Source organism: Dermochelys coriacea, chromosome 28, assembly GCF_009764565.3.
Source record: "Dermochelys coriacea isolate rDerCor1 chromosome 28, rDerCor1.pri.v4, whole genome shotgun sequence".
Lineage (NCBI taxonomy): Eukaryota > Metazoa > Chordata > Testudines > Dermochelyidae > Dermochelys > Dermochelys coriacea.
Genome location: NC_050095.1, coordinates 4,176,983 through 4,191,020, shown reverse-complemented (window position 1 = coordinate 4,191,020; position 14,038 = coordinate 4,176,983). Strand labels below are relative to the sequence as shown.

General features: G+C 49.1%; 1 protein-coding gene and 1 non-coding gene across 7 annotated transcripts in view; one reads left to right on the top strand and one right to left on the bottom strand.

The window, feature by feature from the left end:
• The window catches only part of LOC119849376 (zinc finger protein 420-like), a 3,142,523-nt gene that overhangs the window by 1,621,384 nt on the left and 1,507,101 nt on the right, over positions 1 to 14,038 (bottom strand). The window lies entirely within an intron of this gene.
• Positions 5,754 to 5,827, top strand: TRNAT-AGU. Its single transcript has one exon. It is a non-coding gene; the product is annotated as a tRNA-Thr (tRNA).

Sequence of the window (14,038 nt, the reverse complement as noted above, 5' to 3'; positions counted from 1 at the left end):
AGTGTTTCACCACCCTCTTAGTGAAAAAGTTTTTCCTAATATCCAATCTAAACCTCCCCCATTGCAACTTGAGACCATTACTCCTCGTTCTGTCATCTGCTACCATTGAGAACAGTCTAGAGCCATCCTCTTTGAAACCCCCTTTCAGGTAGTTGAAAGCAGCTATCAAATCCCCCCTCATTCTTCTCTTCTGCAGACTAAACAATCCCAGCTCCCTCAGCCTCTCCTCATAAGTCATGTGCTCTAGACCCCTAATCATTTTTGTTGCCCTTCGTTGTACTCTTTCCAATTTATCCACATCCTTCCTGTAGTGTGGGGCCCAAAACTGGACACAGTACTCCAGATGAGGCCTCACCAGTGTCGAATAGAGGGGAACGATCACGTCCCTCGATCTGCTCGCTATGCCCCTACTTATACATCCCAAAATGCCATTGGCCTTCTTGGCAACAAGGGCACACTGCTGACTCATATCCAGCTTCTCGTCCACTGTCACCCCTAGGTCCTTTTCCGCAGAACTGCTGCCGAGCCATTCGGTCCCTAGTCTGTAGCGGTGCATTGGATTCTTCCATCCTAAGTGCAGGACCCTGCACTTATCCTTATTGAATCTCATTAGATTTCTTTTGGCCCAATCCTCCAATTTGTCTAGGTCCTTCTGTATCCTATCCCTCCCCTCCAGCGTATCTACCACTCCTCCCAGTTTAGTATCATCCGCAAATTTGCTGAGAGTGCAATCCACACCATCCTCCAGATCATTTATGAAGATATTGAACAAAACGGGCCCCAGGACCGACCCCTGGGGCACTCCACTTGACACCGGCTGCCAACTAGACATGGAGCCATTGATCACTACCCGTTGAGCCCGACAATCTAGCCAGCTTTCTACCCACCTTATAGTGCATTCATCCAGCCCATACTTCCTTAACTTGCTGACAAGAATGCTGTGGGAGACCGTGTCAAAAGCTTTGCTAAAGTCAAGAAACAATACATCCACTGCTTTCCCTTCATCCACAGAACCAGTAATCTCATCATAAAAGGCGATTAGATTAGTCAGGCATGACCTTCCCTTGGTGAATCCATGCTGACTGTTCCTGATCACTTTCCTCTCCTCTAAGTGCTTCAGGATTGATTCTTTGAGGACCTGCTCCATGATTTTTCCAGGGACTGAGGTGAGGCTGACCGGCCTGTAGTTCCCAGGATCCTCCTTCTTCCCTTTTTTAAAGATGGGCACTACATTAGCCTTTTTCCAGTCATCCGGGACTTCCCCCGTTCGCCACGAGTTTTCAAAGATAATGGCCAAGGGCTCTGCAATCACAGCCGCCAATTCCCTCAGCACTCTCGGATGCAATTCGTCCGGCCCCATGGACTTGTGCACGTCCAGCTTTTCTAAATAGTCCCTAACCACCTCTATCTCTACAGAGGGCTGGCCATCTCTTCCCCATTTTGTGTTGCCCAGCACAGCAGTCTGGGAGCTGACCTTGTTAGTGAAAACAGAGGCAAAAAAAAGCATTGAGTACATTAGCTTTTTCCACATCCTCTGTCACTAGCTTGCCTCCCTCATTCAGTAAGGGGCCCACACTTTCCTTGGCTTTCTTCTTGTTGCCAACATACCTGAAGAAACCCTTCTTGTTACTCTTGACATCTCTTGCTAGCTGCAGCTCCAGGTGCGATTTGGCCCTCCTGATATCTTTCCTACATGCCCGAGCAATATTTTTATACTCTTCCCTGGTCATATGTCCAACCTTCCACTTCTTGTAAGCTTCTTTTTTATGTTTAAGATCCGCTAGGATTTCACCATTAAGCCAAGCTGGTCGCCTGCCATATTTACTATTCTTTCGACTCATCGGGATGGTTTGTCCCTGTAACCTCAACAGGGATTCCTTGAAATACAGCCAGCTCTCCTGGACTCCCTTCCCTTTCATGTTAGTCCCCCAGGGGATCCTGGCCATCTGTTCCCTGAGGGAGTCAAAGTCTGCTTTCCTGAAGTCCAGGGTCCGTATCCTGCTGCTTACCTTTCTTCCCTGCGTCAGGATCCTGAACTCAACCAACTCATGGTCACTGCCTCCCAGATTCCCATCCACTTTTGCTTCCCCCACTAATTCTACCCGGTTTGTGAGCAGCAGGTCAAGAAAAGCGCTCCCCCTAGTTGGCTCCCCTAGCACTTGCACCAGGAAATTGTCCCCTACGCTTTCCAAAAACTTCCTGGATTGTCTATGCACCGCTGTATTGCTCTCCCAGCAGATATCAGGAAAATTAAAGTCACCCATGAGAATCAGGGCATGCGATCTAGTAGCTTCCGTGAGTTGCCGGAAGAAAGCCTCATCCACCTCATCCCCCTGGTCCGGTGGTCTATAGCAGACTCCCACCATGACATCACTCTTGTTGCACACATTTCTAAACTTAATCCAGAGACACTCAGGTTTTTCCACAGTTTCGTACCGGAGCCATCCTCTTTGAAACCCCCTTTCAGGTAGTTGAAAGATGAGGAAGATGTTAAACAACATCAGGCTGAGAAGAGGAGGTTAGACTAGATGACTTTTGTGGTCCCTTCCAACCCTATGATTCCATCATTCTATGCCCACCTCTGCTCACATTTGACTCTGTCTTTCTAGAGAACGCACAAGACCTCCATCGGTAATCTGATTAATCCATTGTTAAGGGAAAGGCTTCTCTGCAGAGGAGCATTGGAAAAAAGTCAAACCATGAGCCTGGAGTTGATGAAAAGGCTGCTGTGCCGGGCATTGGCAAGGCGGTTGCTTGGACTGTAATTGCTGCAACACAAAAACTGTGCCACACGTCTTTGTGATTCGCTGGGTGTGTCTGCGCACAGAGACCCTGACAGTGCAATCTCTGTAGGTCTTGCAGGAAATGGAGAGTTTCTCTCCTTTCACCTTCCCTTTAATGGTCATAGATGAAAAGTGGATCAGTTAGAAGAAAAGTCCCAGAGAGCGGCAATGCGGCTAATCTGAGCAAGGCCCTGTTAGTATATAGGTCTGTTTGTTAGCTTGCAATCGAATTTTGGGTTTGATTTTTGATACTCTTATATCCTTGCTAATATGTATGAACAAAGAACAAAGAAACTGTATGTTGCTTCTGCCCAGCCAGATGGGTTTGTAACTACAATGGAAAGTGAAGGGATCGAGTTAAAGGTATGGTGAGAGTGTAATATGTGAGCATACACTGGAAGGCTGCATGGCTCCCCTCTCAAACCAAGGTAAAGCAACCAGTTGGGAGGACCAAGGAGCGGGGTGGGCGGAGACATAAGACACACTAAAAGCCAAAGAACAGCCTGGCCTTGATCAGTACACAACCTCACTTCTCACCCTCCCATGGCATTGAAAAGAGATGGTACCAAGTCCGCACACTCACAACCCTCCAAAACAGAATATGACCATAAATTGTAAGGGGTGGGACCAAGGGCGTGCACTGCAGATATATTTGGGCCTCCTAAGAAAGAGGAGGGGGAAACAGGGACACGGATAAAGACTCTGTGATGTCAGACCTGGGAACACAACACTGGGAAACAGATTCTCCTGGCATGTGGACTATGGATATTCTTCCTTGAAACTAACCCCAATAAACATTGATTGCCTTCTCTCTGACTGCTGGTCTCCTGATTTCTGCCTGTGTGACAAGAACCAGGGCAGGGGGTGAAGGGAAATCCCCTAACAGATACAAGCTGAGTAAAGAGGAGAGTCAGGATCCAGCACCCAGTGGTGCCTGGCTGAATGGGTCTCCTCTCCCCACAGCTTGGCGATCATTTGAGGAAATGGAGAAGACTGCCTTTGTCGAGCTGTACATTGCTTGCAAAAGAAACAGGTCTTTTTGGTGACAAGTCTTGAAAGGAGGCATCAGACAAATGTGGAGACAAGAAAAATGTCCCCACAACTGAACTTGCATCTGTGGATGTTGAAGCCACAACACAGAGGTCTAAACAGTGTATGACCACGGCTGGTGTCAGAAGAGTCTCTACCACACTACTAAAGCTTTTTTCCACCAGCAGAGGACTCTTTGCACAGAACTCCCGGTAGCTTGACGTCTGCAGGCAGTGGAGAACTCTACTTTGGCATCTCTTTGTCTCTTTTGTGGCGAACATCTGCAGTGGCTGTTAAAAGGCCCCTAGATAGTGATCTTTGGGAAGAGCTGGCTGAAGAGCCTTCCTACGAACCAGGAGAGCCTAGCTTGGCCTGTCAGTTCTTCCTTGCTGAACCTAGTGTCTCTGTTGGCTCCTATTTTGTATCTCTTTTCATAAAAAAGAAAAGACCTGTCAACGCAATCCTTCTAAGTGCTTGTGCAAGACAGAGAGAGCCTTCCTTGTGGCTAAGTCTTGGTGTAATGGGGCATGTCTCACCACTGAGGCAGCTCCTGCTGGCCATCCTGGGAATTATTTGGACTACTCCAGCAAGCTTTCTCCTGATTGGCTCTCCCAATAAGTCCTTTCCTGATTGGCTGGATTCTGCGCAGGCTTTCCAAGGCTGCCTTAACCTTTCTCCTGCCTGTGTGGGGCAGCCGCCTCACCACACTTGGAAAGTGGCAAATGAGAAGTCTGGAGCTGATGGAAAGGTTACCATGACTCACAACTGAGCCGAGGTTGCTGTGACGGTCTCCCACAGTATTCTTGCCAGCAAGTAAAAGAAGTATGGGCTGGATGAATGGACCATAAAGGGGATAGAAAGCTGGCTAGATCGTTGGGCTCGACAGGTAGTGATCAATGGCTACATGTCTAGTTGGCAGCCGGTCTCAAGCAGAGTGACATACGAGTGGGTCCTGGGACCAGTTTTGTTCAAAATCTTCATTAATGATCTGGAGGATGGCATTGATTGCACCCTCAGCAAGTTGCAGATGACACTAAACTGGAAGGAGAGGTAGATACGCAGGAGGGTAGGGATAGGATACAGAGGGCCCTAGACAAATTAGAGGATTGGGCCAAAAGAAATCTGAGGAGGTTCAACAAGGACAAGAGCAGAATCCTGCACTTCGGATAGAAGAATCCCGTGCACCGCTACAAACTAGGGACCGAATGGCTAGGCAGCAGTTCTGCAGAAAAGGACCTAGGGGTTACAGTGGATGAGAAGCTAGATATGAGTCAACAGTGTGCCCTTGTTTCCAAAAACACTAACGGCATTTTGGGCTGTATAAGTAGGAGCATTGCCAGCAGATCGAGGGATGTGATCGTTCCCCTCTATTCGACATTGGTGAGGCCTCATCTGGAATAGTGTGTCCAGTTTTGGGTCCCACACCACAAGAAGGATGTGGAAAAACTGGAAAGAGTCCAGCAGAGGGCAACAAAAATGATTAGGGGACTGGAACACATGACTTATGAGGAGAGGCTGAAGGAACTGGGATTGTTTAGTCTGGGGAAGAGAAAAAGGAAGGGGGATTTGATAGCTGCTTTCAACTACCTGAAAGGGGGTTCAAAGAGAATGGATCTAGATTGTTCTCAGTGGCAGTAGATGACAGAACAAGGAGTAATGGTCTCAAGGTGCAGTGGGAGAGGTCTAGGTTGGATATAAGGAAAAGCTTTTTCACTAGGAGGGTGGTGAAGCACTGGAATGGGTTACCAAGGGAGGTGGTGGAATCTCCTTCCTTAGAGGTTTTTAAGGTCAGGCCTGACAAAGCCCTGGCTGGGATGATTTCGTTGGGCTTGGTCCTGCTTTGAGCAGGGGGTTGGAGGAGATGACCTCCTGAGGTCTCTTCCAACCCTGATATTCTATGATTCTTTGAAGCGGAACAGTTGAAAGCACCTTCTCGAGGCAGGCACCATGGCTTAGCTGGCTAAAGCACCTGTCTAGTAAACAGGAGATCCTGGGTTCAACTCCCAGTGGTGCCTTCCTGTGTGGCTTCTGGTCTCCTTTGCTCATGTTTTCCTATGCCTACCTAGGAAACAGAAGAGACCTCCCTTGGCAATCCAAGTAATAGCTTGCTAAGGAAAAGGCTTCTTTAGACAGAAGTGTTGGAAAGAATCAAATCACGAGCCTGGAGTTGATGGAAAGGCTGCCGTGACGGGCATTGGCAAGGGGGTTGCTTCGACTGCGATTGCTGTAACACAAGAGCCTGTGCCACATGTCCTTGTGATTTGCTGGGGATGTTTATGCACTATTAGGATATAGATATTCAGGCCTGTCTGCAAAGGCCTAGACTCTAAGAATTTCAATTGATGTTTATTATTTAGCTAGTTCTAGAGGTATAAAAGAAAGAATCAAAATCACTGTCTGACTATATAAGGCCTTTTTTCACTGTGACAGTCTGAGTCCCTGTGCTTAGGCTAAGGCCTCTGGCTAAGCAACAGAGGCAGCCATAATCTGGGAAGCAACCAGTCACCTCCTCACATCCCAAGCTAGTCACATTGAAATAAGCTGCTATTGGGCTGTTAGGAATACAATCCTCTCCTGATAATGTCTATCGCCTCCAGAGAAAGGGAAGTGCCTAGAAGATGTAAAAGGAAGCTTAGTTTGATAGCGTCCTGTCTGGCAAGCACTCACTTATCAATAGCTGGGATGTGTAATCCTCATTTCTGTGTTTGTTCTATCACTGGAGTCTCCATTTCCCTATTGTTTGTCTGTATCATCTCTGTCTGGTTCTAGAATAGTATCCGTAAAAAGAAAAGGAGGACATGTGGCACCTTAGAGACTAACTCATTTATTAGAGCATAAGCTTTTATGAGCGACAGCTCACTTCATCGGATGCATTCAGTGGAAAATAGAGTGGGGAGATTTTATGTACTGTGACAAAGCTCTGTCCTTGCCTCCGTGGGTCCCGCGTTTCCTGATGGATTTCGCTAGCCTCAGAGGCTCACTGTGACCCTCCACGTAATCCTTCTTTCTCTAGAGGCAAGGGTCACAGTCTACTGAGCCATTTTCATCAGAAGCCAGTGAGGGAGGTGAGGAGAAGTTATCCTTCCTTGCACAGTCTCTGTTGTCTCCCAGTCTCACTGATTAATCGGGGACAAAGGGGGGGGGGGGGAGCCTGGGCCCACCCTCTTCTCCGGGCTCCAGCTCAGGGACCCTAATAGAATCAGCTATGGTAGCTGACCTTTTAGAAACATGACATGTACAATTCCCTGGGCTACTTCCCCCACAGCAGCCCTCACTTCCTCAAGCTCCACTTCACCCTTACATCAGGGCCTCCTTCCTTGTGCCTGATTTGGTGTGTGCTACTCAGCCTCTCCAACAGCGCAACTTCCTCCCACAGCTCCTGACATGCACCTCCACCTGACTGACTGGAAGGCTTTTAACTGGTTTCAGCCAGCCCCTGATTGTCTTCAGGTGTCCCAATCAACCTAGCCTTCTCCCTGCTTTCTGGAAGGTTCTTAATGGGCCCCAGGTATCTTAATTGAGCTGGAGTAGCTTCCATTTGACTTAACCTGGTACCAGGGATTTGTTTAGCCTGGAGCTAATCTATCTCTCTCCCACTACTCTTCCATAGTCTTCTAGCCCCGAGGATCCGCCCCTCTGTGGAGCGTGCCGGGAGAAATGGGAGGAGCTCCGGGCCCTCGAGGACCATTGGGCCCGGGGTGCCTTTGTCCGATCCCGCATGTGTCTCCTTTGGGAGATGGATCGCGGCTCCTGCTTCTTCTACAGCGGGGAGAAAAAGAGCGGGGCCAAGAAACATATCTTCTGCCTTCTGGCTGAAGATGACACCCCTCTGACGGGTCCAGTAGAGATGTGCGGGAGGGCGAGAGCCTTCTACGCAAGCCTTTTCTCCCCAGATCCGACCGATCCTAATGCTTGCAGAGTGCTCTGGGAGGAGCTCCTGACGGTCAGCGCGAGCGACCGAGACCGGCTAGAGCTGCCTCTCACTCTGGCCGAGTTCTCGGAAGCCCTCCATTGCATGCCCACCAATAAATCTCCGGGCATGGACTGGCAGCGTGAGGGAAACCATGGCACATATATACCTGGAGTGTGCCAGGCTTCAGCCCCTATTCCAGCTCCTCACCAATATTTTATGATGCTTTTGGTTACACTTTTCCCCTCACTTTCTTATCTATGCACTCCCTATCCATGGCCCCACAAAGTCACGGGATCTCCTGGTCAACCTCCTCCTATCCCTAGCTAAAATGGCCATCTATAAAACCAGAGTGAGGAGGTTGGCCGATGGAGTCTAATGTGACTGTGGGGCCTATTTCCGATCCTCGGTCCGTTGACGTATTGGGGCAGAGTTCCTCTGGGCGGCGTCCTCTGACTCCCTTGACGTCTTTGAGGAGCAGTGGTTGCTGTCCCGGGTTCTCTGCTCGGTGTCCTCGTCCGGTTCCCTTCTTTTGACCCTTTGACCACACTCCTGTCCCTGTTATTTCATTAGTTGTCCCCTGGAATTTTTGGGTAGCTAGGTCCTGTGGATCCCCTTTTTAGGCTGGGGGGGGATCCTTTAGCGGTGGACAGGCTTTGCCCGCCCACTTCCCGGATCCCAATAAGACTACTCTTCCATAGCCATCTGGCCTTGACCCATCACAGTACACAGAGAACATGAAAAAATGGGTGTTACCATACAGACTGTCAAAAGAGTGATCAGGAAAGATGAGCTATTCGAGCAGGAGAGGTAAACGTATTTGGACAGAATGACGGATTTCAGCAAATCATGACGTTCCACAGAAAGGTACATGAAATGCTTAGTATGAAATATCACAAGCATATATGAATGATGAATATGTGGGCTACGGGGGGCTATTTTGAGGTACATCAGGTCACAAAAGCCTCTAGAGACTGGCCTTTGGGAAGAGCTGCCTGATGAGCCTTCCTAATAACTGTGAGCTCCTGGCTTGGCCTGTCAGTTTTTTCTTGCTGAACAAAACTTATCTGTTGGACGCCCTTTTTTGAAGAGCTTTATCATGAACAGAAAAGAAGTTCTTGGCCAATCCTTGAAAGTCCTTGTTCAAGACACAGAGAGTCTCTGAATTGGGCAGGGAGTAGGGGTGCAGGAGGAGGTCAGAAGGGCAGTGCTTAGCTCGGGCGGCGCAGCTCGCAAACTGACCTGCACACACTCCCCTCTGGCAATGGCTCTTAGGCGGGGAGATGTGGGGGGCAACTGCGGAGTTTGCACTCGGGCAGGGGCAGTGTGCGGAGATGTCCTCCCCCGGAGGGGCCACAGGGACATGCCGGCCACTTCCAGGAATGGTGTGGCATGGAGAGAGGGGGGCAGAGGGCGCAGGGAGCTGCCTTAGTGCTGCTGGCATATATCCATGCATCACTTGTGGGGAGGCAGGGGTCTCCGTGGGCTGTCTGGGGCAGGGGCAGTGCTCGAGGTGGCTCGGGCCACCCCTTGCCTCCTTTCTCTGGACTTCTGGCTCATCTTACTGGCTGCAGGAATTTCAGGGTGCAGCAGCGCAGGGAGCGGGAAGGGAGAATCTCAGCAGCCGCCTCCCCCACATAGAGAAAAACGGCTTGACCTGTTGGTCAGAGAAATAAGTCCCCAGGCTCCAGCTTGCCCCATTGGACCCAACTTGTTGATCTGCCAGAATTATTTGCAGTCAGGATTTTCCACCAACAGGATCCCACAGCAGTTGAGGGTCATCTCCAGTACAGGTCACACAGGAAGGCTTAATGCTTGAGCTGCAGCACATGCTGGGCAGTCTTAAGTCTGGGCTCCCCAAGGCAGGAGAGAAGCAGATGAGCTGGCCCCTGGAGGAGCAGGCTGGGCCTTCCTGGATCCCATTCACTCACAGCCAGTCCCCTGCCCTCACTCTCAAGTCATCAATGATGCCCCCAAGTTGGCCAGAAAGGAGCAGCGGTTCTCAATGGAACTAGTCCACCCATGGCTCGCAGGCAACTCCCAAGACCATCACAGCACCCCATCTTGGCCAGAAGGGAACCCACTTGGACTCTTTTCCTTCCATCCACAATCCTGCTTCTTCTCCAGGGAGGCAAGGAGCCATCCCTGGGCTGCCAAGAGGCAGGCACAGGATTCTGCCTCTCAGCAGCCAACCGCACAACCATGGGTTCGGCCCTCGGAAGGGCAGGCCGGGGCTTCCTGGATCCCAGTTGCTCCCAGCCAGCCCCACCTCCAAAGCCATCAATCATGCCCCTGGGTCAGCCACAAAGGCCTAGTGGCTCTCACTGCCCCACATGTGGCTGGGAGCCTCTCAAGCCCATCACCACACCCCCAGCTTGGCCAGAAAAGAGTGCTGGCCCCTGCCCACTTGGACTCAGCTTTGCTTCTCTTCCTTTCACCCAGAATTGCCCTTCATCTCCTGGACTGCAAGGAGCCATCCCTTAGAAACCAGGAGGCAGGCACAGGATTCTACCTCCCAGCAGCCAACTGCACCTCCCCAGGGTTTGGCAGAATGAATGGTCATGCTCTACTAACCCCACTTACCTGCTCAGCTTCTTCCATGCCTTCCTCAGCATGACTTTCCTCTTTTGCCCCATTCCTCCTCACTTCCTCCTTTGGCAAGTCATGCAAAGGAGGCCAGCAGGACAAGCCGGCCTCTTTAGACCAACCTCCAAGGGCAGAGGAGGCCAAGCCACAAGGCCACTGGCCTAGATCCTCCCGCTTTCCCCAGCTGATTCAAAGACACTTTCTCAGCTCATTTTACCACCCTCTGTCCTGCATGTCTTGGGGTTATCCCAGTAACAGGCCAGTGGCAGAAGGAGGAGCACTTTGCTGGACAGCTAGAGGAGCTGGGAAAAGTACACTCTCATATTGCTGCCTGGTTTGGAACCAGGGGCCTTTTCCAGGTTAAGCAAAGGTGATAAACACTACACTACAGAAACTCCATCCTAATGCTCTGCCCCGCCCCACGCCCTGGCATACCCCCATGGGAGAACCTAGAGAAAGTGGTGGCAGCCCTTCGATAGCTCAGCTGGTAGAGCAAAGTACTGGAGCTGGCCCTTACGTCGGCCCTTGTGACTCCATCTTGAAGAAGAGCTTCTTTTTCTTTCCCTTGCTGAGAAAGAGCAAGAGAAGAATGAAAGCTCAGGTGGGCCAACTCGGTGCACAAGCCCAAGCTGTCTTTTCCTGCTGCAGAGCCTGAAATGAGGGACTCATGGCAGATAAAGGCAGCGCTGCACTTCCAGAAAACAGCCCTCTCCTGCACAAAGACGGATGAAAAAGCATGCCACAGCCTGGGACTGAACTAGGAAAATCTACAATTTCAGCTTAACCCTCTTCCAGCTGACCTACTTGGCTTCTTTTTGGCATTCTGTGGCTCATCTTGAGGCTCAGGCGCATTAAAATATATCTCCAGTTGATCGCCAATGCAAGACTGACATTGCTTGCTAGTTTATCACTTGAAAATGCAATTGGCCAGGTTTGGGCTCTCTCTAAAGCTGCGCTTCAGTTCATGAGGGGAAAGGCGAGAAAAGCGACCATTGAACTAAAGGACTAGGGTTAACACTTTAATGCTGTCTCTTAGTTTAAAACTATTTAAGACTAGTCCACCCTGTTAGTACATTTCAGTTCCTGTTCAAGTTCAAAAGTTTCCATTTGCTTAAAGGAAATGATTTTTTTATTTGCTTCTATATGGCATGAATAAACACAGATGTACAGATCCTATCATGCAAATTTATCATCTTATAAGACAAAGAAAATCATGCATCCAAATTGGGCATCCAAATAAGAAAATGAGCTACAAATGCAATAAAAATAAGGTATTCAATGGTTGAACATGGGGAGGGGGGGTCCCGAAGATGCTTCTTGCCTGGGGTACCATTTGGTCTAGAGGAGGCCCTGTCAGGGAGAGCAGGAGTTAGTTTCACATGTCTATTTTCAGGCTGTAATCTGTGGGCACCCTGCTCTGTGGGAGGGATTCCGGTAGCCCACACTCAGGGCTGGAACAGGCCCCTGATTTAGGGGGTGGCTGCATGGTTTACAGTTGTCTGATGTCTCAGAAAATCTGTCTCTCTCGAAGCCTCAGATCTCTGTCCCCAGAAGGCTCCTGCACTGCCTCCTCTCCTTTCACATTCTATAGAAAGAGCAGCATCAAGGGTTAGGGATTAGCCATAGGGCACTACCTGGGTGGCTTTTTCTCTTTACTTAGCCATGTGCTATAGCTCAGAGAGCTCTTTTAAATGTCTCTCCTCCCACAACCTGGGAAAGGGGAAGGATTATCAGATTCTCGCTTGATTTGATTGAGGATCTCTGGACCCAGAACCATTCATGGCCCTTTCCTAGAGAAACCTGTGATACACAGAACGGGGCTGAGATAAATGCGTGCTGAAGTCAAGAATTGCTTCCCTGGAATACCAGCAGTATTGGGCAGCTGGAAATCTCACCAAAGGAGCTGCAGTGTTGGTGGTTGTTGTGGAAAATTAACCACGCATTGTGTTTGGATCAGAACAAGCCTGAGCCAGGCCCACTTTATTACAAGCATATGCAGGGAGAGTCAGCCACAGTGTAGCTGCTCTTCCGAATGGAGGAAATACAGAAGCTTATACAGCTGAAAACCACAATTAGTCAAGCACACTTCCACATTAGTATTTTTCCCCCAAAGAAGAAAACTTAACAGTACTTTACCTTATTAGGAATATAGTGAAGACAAGTGTTCCTGTTATTTACAGGTTATCCTATTATGGTGAAGGACTTTCCTAACACTAGCTGTTGCGGTTACATTTCTCAAGATGTGCTATTGCAAATTGCTTTACGATGCAAAGTTTCCATGCCCTCCGGTCACCTACACACTTTAGCTTGACCAAAGTCTTTGGCCTGCTTAAAGTTTTCTCCTACAATCCCCCCCTTCGGTGCCTACTCGGCACCATCTGAGTCTGAACTTCCCTATTCATGAGCCTGTTAATTTTCTCCTTTTCTTTTTCCTCTTGTTCTGCCCAAACTCTATCATACATCTCTTTTACAATCATCAGTGCCACCTGCTTTCTTGAAATGAGGTTAGCAGATTTTTGTTTTGGCCTATGCAATTAGAAATGCATTTACATAATCCTATGCTAAACAGCAGTAAAAGCAGTACCATTCCCATGGTGATAATTTGATGTGGTTGGGATTATGGTATAGCCTTTGTCACCAAACACAATACATCAGTCTTGGTACGCAAAGTAGATATTCTCTAGGCAGTATAAAAGGCATTCTTTTTGGTTGGATACATATTCTGGAACATGTGAATTTGTGCCTGTAATTCGGAAATTTTCTGAACCTCCAATAGGAGTGAAAGGCAATTTTGGAATTGGTCAGGTACTAAGGTAGTCCAGTTAAAGGGTATCTGGAACCTAAGGGCTAATTGTAGAATTTGATCTGCAGGCCAATAAATGAGATGATTGCCTGTGGCTGTGGCGAGATGAAAATATACAGAATTCAAGGTAGTGGCCTCAACATGCAGCCAGCTCTTATTAGCTTGGAAAAGTAGGTGTTCTGTCAGGGTAGTCCCATGTCCCATAACCTCCCAACAAATCGTGTCATAAAAAGTGACAACCTCTGCTGGTTTTAGTTTACCTACACACTGAAGTTGAGGGGGTTCTAATGGCCAGAGCGTCCATTGGCTTCCAATCCCTACCCAACTGTCAGGCATTCTTCCAGGAGCACTGACTACAAATCGGTTGGGCATACCAGGTAGTTTAAGTTCCCAAAGGTCTCGGTGAATTATCCAATCCCACATGCATCCTCCCCACGGACCCGACAGGATTCGGTAGGAGGGAGCCCATATCCTCCCGATTGGCCAGATGCTTGGAAGGAGCACTGCGAACATCTGCATTTCCATTCAGAAAACCTCCAAGTATGTCTTCATGGCCACAGATTTGATGGAACTCCTGAGGGCAGTAGGCCTTTAAGGGCAGTAGGCTATGCCTGATGTTCAAGATCTTTCTGAATAGCCATGAGCTGCTCATTCAGAAAATCCTGAACCTCTGAGCAAGCCACATCCCACTACAATGCCTTTCCAGCCTCGGTGATCTCCAGTACCATCTCGGTTAATAGCTTTTGGGTCATTGAACTAAGGGCGGGGATAACATGTAATTCACCAACACCAGCCTGCACCTGGGCTAGCTGAGCTCCAGTAATTAGGCCTGTGGCTTTTTCCAACTGTCCCAATTTTTCCTCATGTTGCTGACCTTTATGGTTTATGACACTATTTGCACCATCCCACAGGTGTCCAGCCAAGTCC